At 33.2% G+C, this 17,489-nt stretch overlaps 1 protein-coding gene across 3 annotated transcripts in view; it reads left to right on the top strand.

Annotated features, from left to right (window-relative positions):
- The window catches only part of LOC126775079 (membralin), a 106,041-nt gene that overhangs the window by 71,451 nt on the left and 17,101 nt on the right, over positions 1–17,489 (top strand). The gene's annotated exons all lie outside the window — the stretch shown is intronic.

The following is a 17,489-nucleotide window of genomic DNA, read 5'->3' as shown; positions in this document are numbered from 1 at the left end:
GATGAATTCCATTTTACATATTATGAGTAAGAAACTCCACTCCTGGGGGATTTCCCACGAAACCTGATTAGTATTTTTATTGTACGATCACTTTTATACTATTATAAATAAATCATTATGGGAATCTTAAAGAATAAGTAAATTCATGACTTTTAATTCTAATCAATTACTTGTGATTGATTGACGTAACAAATCCTCCCGTTTTAAAGTACTCTTAGGGATGGATCTTTTTTAAATGGAACTCCTCAGCCTTTGAAACATAACACATCAAATTAAACAGGAAATCAAAATTGTTTCACGATTGGCGGAGCTAGCTATGTTCCTTGAACATACAAACAAGAAAAAAAACCCTTGACGAAACGAATTGATAACTATCTTCTTTTTGAAGTCGGATAACAATAAAACAGAATTATTTGCAACAAGTTTTTACTTATCTATACCATTGATAAGATCGTATCGAATGACCTCAATTGATAACACGATACCAACAAACACTTGACCTAAGTTCCTATATTTGTATTCAAGTAATATCTATTTAGTAAAATTCCAAGCTGTATTTTTAGAAGTATTCGGAATATAAAATTATTATAGAAACGTTTCATAAAACCTGAAAGACGAATTCTCTGAAAAGAGCAATTGGAAAGAAGCCCCTCAATACTTTTTCGTGACATTCAAATAGATGTCAACATCCATACTCACGTTTGATTGGTTCTTTAGATTTCATTTGAAAAATGTTATCATAATTTAAGGGAACTTGTGTGACTTGTGTGAACACTTATAAAATAAGACAAGTTTTCTTCTTAATAATAATATCTCTATATAAATAGGTAAATATAAAAGAGTAGTCTTTGTTCGTTTTTACTAGTTTATAGCTAGTGAACAGTGTTAACAGAGTTAACACTGTTCACTAGCTATCAATAAGCTATTTGATGAAAACAAGAGCAAAAAATTGTTCGAAATATGTAAATTCATATTTGTTCTGAAATTTTCAATAATGTTTATGGTTGAATTTCGACCAAAAGACGAACATTAAAATATATTGAATGGATGAACGAAGACGCTCCTAATAAAAAAGCAGGTTGTCTTTATTATATTGCAAATGTAAATATTAATTGTTCTTTAAATCTTCCAAATTTCATAAATATATTCATTTCATTTTCATACGTATTCATACGTTAAGTTTGTGTAATATTTCGTTACTTAATTGATACTAACCGCCGCGTACGACAATTGTTTTGCTATAAGATTCAAGGCACACGGGCACCACGGGTTCACAATATCGGTATCGTATCAGAATAATCGTTTAACGTAATGCGAGGCGACAAGGAAAAGCTCTCCGCGGCTATGCTCCCCGGTGGGCCACCATTTCACATACTGCACTCGTGTGCACCTCACATTATATTCAGTAAATATTTTACCGCCATTGCACCTTGCGGTATTTTTAATGTTCGCTACTATCTGAAATTTATATTATTGAAAAGCTTCATTGAAACTTTTGCTATATTTTATGTTCATTTAAAAATTAGTCTTCAAACGATGTATTGTTTTTAAATATAATAATCTGATTACTGTTTTCTATTCACCAGTTAATAAACCGCCAAAAAGCAATAATTAAAATAACAAGGAACATAACGATTTAATAACGGACCCTCAGCGCCTTGACATTTTTAGGACTGTTTAATATTTTTAGCAGTGCCTTGTCAATGGGCAAAACAGACCAGTCACTCTCAGGTTTCCTCAGTGCCTTTTTATTTATTATAAATAGGATAAATAGATTATTTAGATTTCATAGGATAAATAGATTATATAGATTTTCTAATATTATATTAAGATGTCATTATTTAATAGCAACATGAGTCATTTAAATCATATACTCTTTTATGGATTTTCTTTGTCGGCTGGCAGGCTTCCTGAACTGATAGAGTTTCGCTTAACAAACAATAACATACGGTTGCCGCAAGCGTAGTTTGATGGCTCATGTTTGTGTTACCCATTTGGGAGCTATCGCGGTTTCGGCCAACTGATTCTTAGTTAGTTTGGGCTAACTACCCAACTATACATAACTGCCTGTAAAAGGTCTATGTAATTATTATCTATGAGACCTATGTAGTTATTATTATAGTTATATGGAGAATATTTTATTGTATATTTTAGATTTTAATATATAGATTCTGCATTTATCTACGAACAAATAGATGTCAGTCAACTCGACGCAGAGAATAGTCGAACGTTATCGATAAAATAACCGAACACGCATAGAGGAGTGTGCGTCCGGGCGGTGCGTCACCGTAGACGTCCAACAGCGCGCCTCTGCGGCGCCGCCCCCCCTCTGCGATCATTGCTCGCCATTATACCACCCGTATTAAGCCACTTAGCTCAATCATGATTAATGTTTTACTGAACGAACCCGAGGCAAATAGAAAAGTTATTTACTCAACGCCGTAATTAGGCATTCACGACGAGTAGCTGCCGCGCTGCGGGCTCTGAGACGACCCTGTCGCCGGCTAGACCTGCTGTCTGCATTCAATACGTTCTATTAATTTAATTTCGATGCTCTTTAAATATTTAAAAAAAACATTGGAGTCGTACAGTAAGACTATGCGATATGTTTTGCTATTAAAAATATTACAATAAAAGACTTATTAAATAATCAATAAAAATATTTTTGCATTTAAATACTTTTAAGTAACATTTATAATTATTTCTTTTAAAAATGTATATTATATAACCTGCATTAATATTTAAATATACACATATACAATCACGTTGCTGTGTTTGATTTGTTAATACATGCGATTTATTTTAGTATTAGTAATATAATTCCCACGTACTTCACTGTCAGAGTATGCTTATCTATTTATCTTAGTAGATACTCTGTAGTATCATGTCTACTGCGCTTGCTAATTAAAGGGATTATTCAACTCGGGACAGATAACAGCTCACTTTACCCGATATTTAGACTATTAGACTACCGTCTGCGACATCTAATTGCACAACTGGAATTAATTTAAAAATAAACTGATCTTAGTTACTTTTATAGGACGAGGCGAAGTGCAGGCAACATTGTTTTTATTTTAATTATGTATTCCGTATCAGTGATGAAGGTGTCATTTGAGGATTGAATCCCACGCCCTAATTACCTTAAATATTCATTTCAATGACGGTTTCTTAAAGAAATACTAATGCATACTTTTTTAAATTATAATAATAAAGTATTGTTTTAATTAATAATTAATAGAATTTATTTAATATCTTTTTACAAAAGCGTGAAAACTTATCGTTAGCTTTAAATTGTTTAGAACTAGATAAATACTTTAATATGCTACGAAGAAAATTTTAAGCTCTTTGAAAGTAGAATTAGTACTCGTGCTACCTACATTATAATATATACCTACACTATATTTTTAGGACCGGCGTAAAATATTAGTTAAAATGAATAATTAATCACAAAATTACAAATTTTACGTCTTGATGTCGAAACCACCGATATATATCAAATCAAAGATAACGTCTACCGTAGTAACCACAAGAGTAGAAAAAACAATAGGTGCCATACAATATAATTTATATTTGCTTTCGAATTTGTTCAAATGTTCTCAAATTATTAGCATTCATCTCATTTAAAATGCAATTGCATGTCTAAATCAAATTGACGAGTCACAATTGGTGATCGTATGTTTTCCGGTAATATTATTATATGAGACCAAAATCAAAACAGTAATTTTACATGTCGATCACGTGAACAAATGATTTCAACATGTTATTACCACCACCATACCAATAACGGCAATGAAATTTAAATATCCTGTATAAAATTAACTAATTCTATTATGTTTTAACATATATGTAATTTTGTATGATAATATTAACAACAAACTTTTTGTTATTTATTTTTAATTGAATTAGGTAACCAAGTAAATATTTATACAACACAACTTACAAGCATTTTATTATTATACGCACATGTTTGTACACACATGAGTAATGTAAAACTTCTCGAGTAAAAGAGTTTAAAAAAAAATTATATATTGTGCACTTTAAGATGAACGTATGCTACTTGTCTGGTCTGGTCTCAAACTGGACTTCAAAACTGGTCATTTTTAATATCACATAAAGTTATTGTTAAATCAAGCAATGCCAGTGCCTGCTCATTGTATCATTAATTTTATTTATTTCTTGTTTTGTTATTTTTACTGAGCACTTCCTTAATTAGACTTGTTTTATATAACGAGAATGAATATTATAATAAACAAAAAATCTTTTCTTTAAGTAATCCTTTCGAAGTAAAAGGCGAAATGGTAAACAATTTAATCCTGTCTGTGTATAAAAAATACCTTCAATTTCTTAACGAGGGCGATAAACTGCTAATCAGATATTTTAATTGGCTTCGAGGAGTATTGATATTGCGTCGTCTTTTCTAAATTAAATAACATTACTTGAAGATTTTTACCAAAACAGTATTCAATAAATATTTTTTTTTAGATGGACTAAAGAATATTTTAATTTTAGCTTGCTATAAAATGATTCAATGATTAATTGTTAACGATTCGTATTTTAGCGTTTTTAGTATTATCACGTGTTTCTCATTGACACCGTGTTGAATGTCAAACAATGAAAATAATCAAATCTCGATTTGTATGCGGCGATTACGTAAAAAAAGTGGTTTATATTCAATTTATTAATAAACATTACTGTTTGAATAATGAAGTAAACCTTTAAAAATGTTTAACTTGAACATACAAAGCTTTGATATCAAAAACGTCAATCATTTATAATGAAAATGCATTCCATGAGAGGTTCAATTTTAAATTCGATGTAAACTGTTTTGATATTTCGTAAAATCAGCTGTTTGATATAAACCTATAGGTTTGCAAACGACTAGCGTTATTAATTCTTATTTATTATTTTTTTGTTTATGGTTATATTATTTTACAATGATATGTATTAACTTTGTTTAAACACATCCTTTATTAAGATAAACACTGAGTTTTCTCTTTCTGTCATCATGGATTTGATATTCAAAAGAAGAAGGCACAGCATTGTTCATCTCATCACCAGCTTAACAACATTTAAAAAGCCGATTATTCTAACCGTCAATTAGGAATTTATTCAATTCTTTTATTTTGATCATATATTAAATTTATGACCAAATATGAGAGTTGTAGAGTATAAAATATCTGTCTCTTTCATTCCCAAGTTTCGATAGATACAACGCAACTTTACAAGGAAGCAGTTAATAGCAACAGTAGGTGGTGGTTATTGCTAACTCCGCTTCAAGCTTCACACCGTGTCCGCAGCTGGCCTGCACGTAGAGCCGTCTAGTGAATTCACGTCACGAACACGCCCGTTTTGTTTGCGCTTCCACTCGCTTTAATACGTAATTTGTTGTGAATGCCGCGAAATTGGCACACTGACAGCCGCCTGCAATTGAAAATGTATCAACTGAAGAACAGCGTTGTTTCCATCGTAGCTTCGCTATTAACAAATATATATTTCAGAGATATGTGTGAATTTGTTTATTTTAAATCACAGTTTTGTACTTAGTTGTTTATCATTTGTTATCGGCTTCTAAGGAGCATATTTGGTTCTTGAATTCTCGAAATATATTTCTAAAATTGCGTTTTATTTCCATTGATAATTGAATTTGTTCCGCTTTAGGTACATGATTTGTTTTAACACATTTCCCCATGCCCTTCAAATTCAGAAATATTGAAAAATATGATTTGTGATTATTTAAAATGGCAAGCGATTTATTGGCCGGATATCGGATACGAAACAGTCGAGTTTCGGCTGGAGCGCTAAATATCCGGTGCAAGTTGTGTGTTCAGAAACGATCAGTCACGTTATAGGACGCCTGTTAGGCTAATTGGTGTTGTCATTTTCCAATAGTATAAATATGTTTGCAAGTTATTGCTAATATTTTTCTCAAAAGGAATTCATACCAAAAAAGGATGTTATTTAAATTTATTTTATATGATTTTGTTCTTAAAAATTAAATGTTTACTTTAAAAAATCTAAGATACGATAATATCATCGTAACTTAATCGGTTGAATATATTACATAGTTTGGAAATTAGTGATGCAGTAAAGTATTTACTTCTAGTATATATATACTTATAGTAGTATACAAGTAGTACATACTATAGTAAGCAGTGTCTAAGCGAATGGCCGGGACAGCGCAGCGGGAAGCGGCATGTCAGGAAAAATTGCTACTTCCTCAGCGTAATACTCATAAAAAACTCGCCTGCTATATAATTGATCTCCAGATTCTTAAACTCCATCAATTCTGTCGTTATTGTAGTGTACTGTATATTTAAATTATTCCGTTCATTTTCTTTCGGAAGAAAATTGGCCACATTATGTCTGTGGTTGTCATAACCGAAATACAACTTCTTACACCGACAACGTGCTGTCATAGGATTTAAAATGTTAGATCACCTGGGCCTTTACTTTGACTCACTTTTAAATTCGGAACACCCCAATATATGGATCTTTAGCGGTGACTATATTGAGATAATGGCTTAAAAGTGGTCTTTTTTACATTCAGAAATAGTTTATTTGAACTGATTGAGATAAGATTTTTCATACGATATAATTTATTCCTTATACTTACTAAAAACGATGTTCCAAAGCTTTACGCAAAAAATGTCCATTGATTTTAGTGAGAAATAGTATGGGTTAAGAGTAATGTAGGTTATAACAACACAGTTGATGCCGTTTTGTGTCTCTTCTTGATATTCTATATATTATATAAAAGATTTATTGCGAAATTCTATTTAAAATAACACCAGTTTACGAATTATTTTTTTAATGTTGATTCAATCGCCAGTTAATTTTTCTTATTCAGTCATTTCGGACATTTTTTAAGTTGTTGTTTGGAAATTAATTTTATTAGTCTGGTATATAAATAATATATTTATGCTTTATTAATTAATTAATGTTCACTTAACTCGTAGACTAAGTTACGACAAGTAATGCTACCTAATAAATATTAATTAGTGAATTGTAACGGCATTGATTTATTTTACAAAGGTGAAAATATAAATAAATTATTTAATAATTAATTCCCTTATCGAATCAATCTGGTCTATCTTTATTTAATGGGTGTTAATTTGCGGCGAAATTATGATATTTGATCGAGTCTATTATCGTAAGGCCTCAACTACCAGTATTGTTTTTGGATTAAGTACGCTTTACGATTTAATTACTTTGAAATCAAATTATCGAGTATAATATTTCAGAGCTGAATATTTCGTTACTGTTTACTGAATTATTAAATATTATCCTATGAATAATTAAAATATTCATAAGATAATATTTAAAGTACGATTTTTTATACATAAAATAGCTCGTTTGTGTCAAACGAATGTATGTAGAAGGTGTTTCATGGATAGTTATTATGGTGGCCGTAAATTGAGTCCGGGTTGTGGCGGATCAAGGGTAGTCATGACGATGCTCCTCGACCTCTCGTCTGTTATTAAGCTCCTTTCAAACAATATGCCGCAAATTGACTTAACTTACTAATAATAGTATCGCGACTGCGAGGGCCCCACTATCCCATTGAGGACGGCAATCTTTCCTCTTCCCAGTCTCTATTACCTTTTCATTCGATTGCCGAGATTAATAGCTACGACGTGTGTTCGAGGCCTCAAACGAGCGGTTTATTTTTCTTAAAAAGATATCACTTTTTTGTCTGAGCCGTTTCGTAAGAAGGGGTTTCCCGCAACGAAAGAAGCGAGAAGCCTAAATAAAAGCAAGTTTATGGAAAACGATAAGTTTGGTTCGCGGGCGCGGTTCGAGTGGCGGGTGCACACGTGCGGCTTCTCGCCGCATTACGTCTCCCCAGCCAGCGAGCTATGATTTCAATTATTGTTTGATGTCGTTATTTCTCTTGTGTTTATTCGGGCCGCGTTTCTCCATATTTTTTACTTCACCCTTCTCCCCTGTATTTGCTCGCGCAAACACGTTGACTGAGGTGCGCCGTTGTGCGTCCGTAACTGATATTCTGACGCTTCTAAGATGTTTGAATAAGGCGCGATCGGAATCGAATTGAGTACGTTACTTTCGAAATCTGAAGGGTATGTGGCCTATCTATTTCATGCTCTTGAAATACCAGTGTACCCTAAAAAGTAAAAGATATACATTTTTATTTCTGAAGAATATGTTACGAAATTATTTGTCTTACAATGTTTTGTTTGGATACAAAATATTTTCCCATAATATATGTTTGTATAGTATATCAACTTTTATATTTTGCAAATAGTAAGTACCTTTATTATTTTGTAAAGTATACGAACAATACACGTATCAAAATGGCGGCCAGTTTTATTATCTCTATTGAGATTAAAAACGTAACAAGGATTGATTTCCAATCAATAGCATGTATCAAGGTAAATATTATCCATAGCCGTCGATATCGCGTTACCTGGGACGGCCGTCGCGGCCATGTATTGTGTGTGACACTGAGAACTTAATGGACTGCCATACTCACTGCCCCCGCGTGTCGTGTATGAAATACCAGCTACTCAACTATATAGACCGTGTTGATATCTTTTGATTTTATTTTAATTCTATTTTTATATGAATTACTTCGAAATAAAAATACTGATGTAAAATAAGTAATTCAAATGTTTTTTTTATAAATTCAATTTAGTGATGCGATGTTTAATTATCTACATTAAAGATTTTTAAGTAAATACATATATGGATAATTATCAACTTAAATATTCAGAATAAGTTCATTTTTTATACCAGTTCAATTGTAAACGTACTATTTATTGCTCTACCTCTTTGTAATGCTTTACTACTGTATAAATGGTGATGGTTTCATTTAACTATACTCAAATATTTCTTGTTAAAAAACAACAAATGAAAAGCTTTATTAACTAACTGTATCAAATTCCGAGCGTTGTTACAATTAAAAATAAATTGAAATAAATTATTTTATTATCATCAAATATCGATTAATCGGTCTTTACAAATCGACTTATCTTTATTTCGATCAATCTCAAAGAGAAATTACCCAACTGCGCAGGAGATATCATGGTGCACAAGTTTTTTTGCAAACTCACTCTCATAATCCGATGCTTCGGCAATTCCACACGACCTGTGAGAAGGCGCAGGTACAACGGCTTTCCGAGAAACGGGTGTTATCACAGCCAACTTCCAAACTTTAGGGCTGATTTATACTGAGAATTTCTTGACAAAAAACCCAATCACATATTAAACGCCTGAATTGGGGCTTGAATCCGACTTCGAGATGTGCAGTCTTATAAAGTAGCCTGTATGAGGTCGTTAAGGTTAATATGATAATAAATATTCTACTAAATATAATGTAAAACCTAAAAATAATCAGGGCCTCAAATTTGACAGCCGTCATTGCTAAGCGAGTATTTACTCTAGCTCAGGCATTACGTAGCGAAGTTGGTACATGTAAAAAAATCTTAATCCACATCTATTTACCAAAATTTTCCTTCACATTTGATTCAATAGATTTGTTGTTTTTTCAAATTTTCCTTTATAAGAGATTAATAAACGGTCCTCATTTGAAATTGTATCCTTATTAATTTAACGTACGTTGGCATCGAATATGATTGTAACATTATTAAAACATTTTAACTTAATGAGCGTTATGTTAAAATCACATCGAATTAGTAAATACAGCGATTTATTTGATATTGCAATTGATATTTGAATATATAATCTCATAAGCTTATTATAGTGAATGTTCATATCGTAATGCGTGTTAATGACTAAAATCGTTTAGGTATAAGAGAGTCATTAATTAAGCTTAACAGGACAATATGTAGAATCGATCATTTCTTTGATTATATTCAAATCAAATCAAATATTTAATCGAGTACTTTTGTCGAATAGGTAACAATCACTTTTAAAACATTATTTTACGAATTGAAAATTCTAACGAGAAGAACCGGCAAGAATATCAGTAATTCTTTTCCACCAATTTAATTTCGTAGTAGAATCTGCATTCTGAACCGGTGATAGAATTAGTTTGTACTTTATCATGACAGTAATTTTAATTTTTTTGAATTGATTTCTATGTCAGGTTATTAGAACCCGTTCCGGTGCCCATCGTGATTCGTGATTAAGTATTATAACAAAAACATACACTCAAATTTTGCTTATATAATGGTAATTAGAAGTAAGAAATACATACATATAATAATAACAAAAACTGTTTTTTTAGAGCTTTAATAAATTTAATTATTTTATAAATAAAAAAAAAACATAATTTTCCTTAACAACGAAGTTATTTTAAAATATTCTTTAGTAAGTTCTACACATATTATTTCATTGTGTAATATTCTCAGATAAATTAGCCACCTGGTCTGTAGCAGGTAATCTAAAGAAATTATACGAAGCGTAACTTGTAGGAAGCGCTCCTAATTACGCTAAGATGCAAGCGAAGTGTATGATGAACTAAGTGTGTAAAAGGAGCAAGTAGGCGTGACACGTCGGGAGCTAAGATATACGCGTTGCAACAGGCAAGATTCAACACAGATTGCACCTGCGCCATCCACGAAACACGCGAAATGAGCTCTTAAATGTAATACACTAAAGTGTCATTATCGTGTAAACACCAAAAACGTTCATACCGGACACACCACTCGTTCAAAACACTCGCTGTAAGAATCGCTTTCGTGCAGACTAGACTTGCTTTCAAAACTTGACACAACAATATTTCAGCACTTTCGAGAAATAACAATGCTTGAGAGAGCAACAAACTTAAACAACAGAGGCAATACTTCACCATCATAACTGTGTGAAATTTACAATGTGAACTACTAACGTACTCGTATTACTTTTAGATGTACTAGTACTAATAAAAGTAAAAATGTATACAATTTATGAAAGAATATCGAAAGAATTCACTGGAAAATATTTTTTTAATATGAGGTATTAATCGACTCAATAGTTGTATATGTTATTTTGTAATATTTATATGCGATTATATTCTTTATGAATTTATAGTATAAATAAATCTTCAGTTGCATAAATAAAGTTTTCTTGGTAATATCTTATATATGACATTATTGAGTTTTGCAATGCCTTCTCTTCTTTAAGAAAAATGCATCTAAAATATTTAAAATACAAAGTTGGAAGAAGGTTTCTTGACGAGTAAATGGATTTTCTTCGAAGAACTTATAAACTTAAATCTCATGACGTTCTGAATGCTATAAACATTTCAACAGAATTTCTGATTTTTATCACTAAAGTTATTAACGTGATCAGAAAATACAATAAAAGGAATATCACAATATACTCGAACAAATTTCACAACGATTTAAAAACGAAACAATTGAGTAGTCTCACAATAAGCGAGGGCACAAGTTGCAGGGTGGTTGCGGTACAATAAAGGTGGACAGACGTTCCTCATAAGCTCTCGCAGGTGGCGCTCTTAGGTTATTCCTCCATCACATTTGAAGCGTTTTAACCGTATTTAATATTGAAAGAACTAGACCGTGATGTACCACTACCACTCAACTTCAAAGTCGAATATTTTTTATATATGTGAACTAATATTTGTATCTTAAAATGGTCTTTAATATACATTATTTTTTAATTTGTATTTTAAGCCATTTCTAACACTGATACACTTTTAAATTATATAAAGCTCCTTTTTGTTCTTCTATCATTATAGGAGACCATAATATTTTATACATAGGGAGTATATATAAAATATTATGTTGTGCATTCTTTATGAAATGTAAGTAGGTGGAACTGTTTGAGATCCATAAAAAAAGACAAAAAGAATTGGTAGGTACTATGTTTAAGCAGAAGCGACATTGATTGATCATCTTTATCTAATTTTCGATTTCGATAATGGAATTATTTAAGCGTTCGTGCACTTTAAAATATTTACTATAAGGCTTATGAGAATGATCTATATCAACAATTACTATGAGAATAAATATCTTTCGTAGCTATCTAAGAAAAAAATAATACGCATCATTATGATATTATAGTGATACATCGCTTTACCTTATTGGTATCCATTGGACGGTTATCGTAACGTACGTATGAAATACTTTGAAACGCTTTCAATTTTTTAAGAACGTTTAACGCTCGCTGGCTCTGAATTTGTTATGTCTATTCCATTGTTATCAAACTCTGTTTAATATATACAATTATTACTTAATATAAAATAAGACATTTTTCTAAGTACCTACTTCTTAATATAAATAAAAATATTCGTTTTCTTGCTTGTTAATTATATTTATGTTTCTTATAATTCAGTATAATTTTATACTGGTAAATAGATTTGTTCGACGACGGAATAATATTTAATTATTATATGTATAAAAATACCACCACCAAAATAACGTCCCAATAAGTTTCTTGCGTATGTTAATATGCCCTACGAACAACTTCATTGAAACTTAATTAGTGCCTCGACAGTCCTATCGAATATCCAAAGTGTAAGAAAAGTAAGTAGCAAGAGAAAAACAATCCGTCTAAACAACGAAAGTAAACATTGCATGTTTTGTTTTCTCATCGACTACGCTTTTATTATTTCGTCTTTAATATGATTAATTCATGTGCATGTCGTTTCTCTCATTTTATATGAATATTCGACATTTAATTTGTTGTATTACACGTTCTGTATTTAAAATAATCCTGCTTTGCAATGTGGTTATTGTTCGAAAAGGTATTTAAATAATATCGACATCGGATGTAAAAACAATACGGATTACGTGGAAACGTGAAATAATAGCGGTCACATGAAAGCAGTGCTCGAATTCACGTGTACTATTATGTATGTGTGTGTTGTATTTGTATTGTTGTGATTGCATTTATGTTCGTTTAACTATTCTTTGTATGAGTTATTTTACATATTCAATGTTTTCATATAGAAATTTCATTTACAGAGTAAAAGTAATAAACAATACGTATGCATGCAATTTATTTTACAAAAATACATACCCGTGAGCCGTTTTATAATTTAATTAGATTGTAATTAAAAAAAAGTCTTGTGATGCATGTAAAATCGTGCTAATTTTGAAATCCTCTGAGTTCAAATCTTAAAAGTCCGGGAAAATGTAAAGCGGATGCCGACGAAATAGCTTGAATATCTCAAACAAGAGTTTCGGGGTGGGCGAAATAGGGAGTATCCGATGTCCGCTCCGGGCTCCGCGAAATAATGCCATTTCCGATGAGAGCCCGCCCGCCCGAGGGCATGTCGACAACGAGATTAGGGAAAAAAGACGGGAATTTAATAACACTACCGACACAGGTCTTGTGACAAATAAACACACTCGTCCGCTGCGCGACATCGCATCCACTGTCCATTCGCTCCCGTTATACGTTTCGCTTAAATTATTTTAAGACGTCTTCGCATATGTTTATGATTTTTAATTTATTTGAAATATTTTTGAAATTATAATAATAGTCCTCCAGACCGATTTCGATCACGGCGGTCTATCTCAAGAGAGAATAGCCAACTGCGCAGGACGTATTATAGTGCACAAAGTGTGCGCGCAAACACAGGTGCACTCTCTATTCCCTAAGTCTCCTTTTTTTTCACGCAGTGGAAACCTTCAGAAAGGTACTTAGCTCCCATGGAAAAGGGGCAACTGGGTTATGTGGGATTCTTACCCACTAAAACCACTGCGATAGCCGTCCTCGGTACGGATCGGAGAGGCTGCGGGATCGTGTTGATATAAAGCATCCGCCGCCTCTCCCGTGCTGTGCTCAGCTCGTGGCTCGGCGAAGCTCTCCTTCGTAATTTATTTTCTCGTTTTTCTTAATCTTAATTTAAACATTTTATTGGGCCGACCTGGGCTTCGAACCCAGGACCTTGATTTTTAGTAATTTTTTATGTTAGTTATTTGATGAAATCAAGATATCAGTCTCACATAATATAACCTAAAAGTAACAAAAAATAATAATAAATAGTTTCTTGTGAATTTAAGTATTTTAAACTATTGTATTTCTTTGGCCGAGATGGCCTAGTGGTTAGAACGCGTGAATCTTAACCCCAGCAAACGGTTCAAACCCGGGCAAGTACCACTGAATTTTCATGTGCTTAGTATGTGGTGAAGGAAAACAACGTGAGGAAATCTGCATACAGCCTTGGCCAAAAGTATTAAGCACCCCAAAAAAATGCTCAAAGCTTGTTTACTAATCGAACAATGAATAAGTGCTTATCTTAGATGACGCGCCGGGGTGGTAAATAATTTCTTAGAACAGCAAGCGGCTATTTGTAAAGGTCATAAAACACGTGGCGACCGAGAACAAAGGATTTGATATTTTTGCGATCATCTCAGTGAAAGTTTAGTCACTTGTGTTCGGAACTCTGACAAGTGAACAAGCTGCAATTTCCATTTATGCGATTACGTTGACTCCTAATTTACTCAAAAATGCCGAAAAGAAGTCAAATTTCTTTAGAAAATCGTATAAAAATACAACTGCTCCATGAAAACGGGAAGTCGCAAAAGGAAATCGCCAAATTGGTGAAATGTTCGCGTTGCGCGGTGCAATCTGCAATAAAACGATTTGCCCAGACTGGTTCTCACTCTAATAAACCCAGAACAGGCAGAAAACGAATAACTACGAAGCGCGAAGATAGAAAAATAGTACGCGAGTCAATAAAAAATCGGAAGAAAACTTCCTCGGAGCTTGCTGCTGCCTTGTCCGAAGAGGCCGGAAAGCCGATAAGTGCTCGGAAAGCCAGAAGTAGACTTGGAGAAGCGGGCCTAAAAGGATGCAAAGCCAGGAAGAAGCCCTGGCTTTCAGTAGCCAACAAAAGAAAACGTTACGAGTGGGCTCTACGACACAAACATTTTATAGAGGACGATTGGTCCAATGTGGTATGGTCTGACGAATCAAACTTTGAGGTAAGCCTATTTTACTGCTTTTGTTATAAATAAGAATGATCACTTATTTTTTTCACTTCAATCGTGAAAGTTAAGATCATTTAAAAAAAAAAAATTTTTTTCTTTCGCCTACAGGTATTTGGAACACCAGGTGTCACCTTCGTGAGGCGACGTGTCGGGGAAGAATACCATCCAGACTGCGTCGTACCCACTGTAAAGCACGGAGGAGGCAGCATAATGATCTGGGGCTGCATGGCAGCTGATGGTGTTGGAGAAATGTTTGTTTGTGAAACAATTGTGAGGTCGCATGAACAGCGAAAAGTACATAGAAGTACTAGAAACTGCACTTAAGCCTTCGCTAACGAGTATTTACGGTGACAGAGTCGTATTCCAGCAAGACAACGCACCTTGTCATAAGTCGGCGACTACGATGCGTTGGTTTGCAGAAAATAACATCTACCTACTTGATTGGCCTGCCCAGTCCCCAGATCTCAATCCAATTGAGCATCTTTGGGGCATTTTAAAGCGGAAGATCAAAGAGCACAACATCACATCAAAAACGGCTTTAGAAAATGCGTTAGTGCAGGAATGGCATGCCATCACAAGGCAGGAATGTACTGATCTTGTACGCAGTATGCCCGACAGAATCAGTGCTGTAATCAAATCCAAGGGTGGACCAACTAGGTTTTAAGTTTTTTATATTCCTTTTGTAATAATTAAACAGTAATAAATATGTTTAGAACTAAGAGATTGTTTTTATTCATTATTTTAAGGCAAAAATTGGGGTGCCTTAAACTTTTGGCCAAGGTTGTATGTCTAATTTCATTGAAATTATGCCACATGTATTCTGCCAACCCGCATTGGAGCAGCGTGGTGGAATAAGCTCCAAACCTTCTCCTCAAAAGGGAGAGGAGGCCTTAGCCCAGCAGTGGGACATTAACAGGCTGTTAGTGTTAGTGTAGTGTTAGTGTATTTCTTTCTTTTTAATTTAACTTTGCTAATAAATTATTATTATATGAATAAATTATGTTAATCCCAAGTTACTTTTCATAATTTTGGGTGATACAATAAAAAAATACATATTTGTATATAAAAAAAAAAAAACATATAATCCATACTTATGTTTATCCTACGTTTTGTACATAAATTTTGTTCTTGGTTCTTAATACTCAGTATTTTATGATTTCATATAAAATTACAATCAGTATTCCGTCGGTGCGTACCGAGTGCATTTGTGTGAAAAGGTTTTTACTTCAAATTTGCCAGCTTTTAAATCTGCGGTGTCTGCGGTATTGGCGTCGGTTCAAAAAGCGGAAGTTCTCTAAAAACGTTTTGTGATAAAAGGGCACGTGACCGGGACCGCAAACCATGAGCCAGCGTAGACGTTTCAATAGAATAAATTTAGTAATTTTATATTTTGCGTGTAATTATTAAAGAAACGCAATAATTACTAAATTAATACCTAATATTTTATTTATTTATAATATAAAAATCGATTTTTCTATTCCTGTTTGATATTGATAGAAACCGATATTCGACCGATAGATGACAAATATATATATATATATTAACGGAGGTAGTTTTTATAATTTGTTTTCATTCGCCACTAAATGGCGCTGGGGCGCATCAATTTCTATAATATTCAACTTACTGCTTCGTTGGTCTAGTGACTAGAAATAAGGCCGCAGATCCCACGGTAAAAAAAAAATAGGTTTTATTAAAGGGAACCACAGATATCCTTTCAAAAACAACGTAATATTATTATTAGTTAAGACTGTGAAAAGAGTACAAACAAGTCTATGTACATTGATTTTTAAAAATCTTTAAATATTTCCTCCATTTGGAATTTAAAATGAGTGGTAAGTGGCTGAACTTAGCTATCTACTCTTTGATCATATAAAGCGGTAACTCTAAGTTAATTTAATACGCGCGGCGCGGACAGCGACAAATCGTCGACACTCCACACCTACTTTGCATTAATATCCGCACTTTTATATCATTTAGCTTTATATTATAATAGACAACGCGATTGCGTGTCGACGACGATCTTGTTTTATTCGTAGCAACTTAACCATAATGTCTATCATGTTGATATGTTATTTTTGATAGTTTTTTAGTGCATCAAATTTAATACGAGGGCGAATTAAAAAGTGCTTGGAATCAATAACATAGTATAAAAAAAATAAACAAAAATACTTGTTTATTATTTGCCATAATCCATGAAAAAGATTCCTTCGCTATCTCAGATCACTGAGACCATAACTTTGCCGGCGCTACAAACACCTCGACGTATCATCAACGGCGAAAAGACGTGGGCAAAAGAGATCCACATCACGCTGGAACATTTCGAGAATACGCTGCGGCTAAAGGTCGGTTTTTGTTTTCAACATTTGTGGTACCCATCTCATCATATCAGCCGAAAGACGTCCACTGGACAAAGGCCTCTCCCAAGGATTTCCACGTTGGCCGGTCTTGTGTTAGCCCTCTCCATTGCCCTTTGAGTGACCTTGAGCCTTCTTATGAGGCCCATTGTGAGCGACCACGTCTCTGATCTATAAGTCATCACTGGCAACACAATTGACGTCTTGCCGACAATTTTCTGAATTGCCCCATTGTATAAGTTAAGTTTCTCATTTCAGCTATGTGTTATGG

This window comes from Nymphalis io, chromosome 17 (assembly GCF_905147045.1).
Source record: "Nymphalis io chromosome 17, ilAglIoxx1.1, whole genome shotgun sequence".
Classification (NCBI taxonomy): domain Eukaryota; kingdom Metazoa; phylum Arthropoda; class Insecta; order Lepidoptera; family Nymphalidae; genus Nymphalis; species Nymphalis io.
This window is presented reverse-complemented; position numbering and strand designations above follow the sequence as displayed.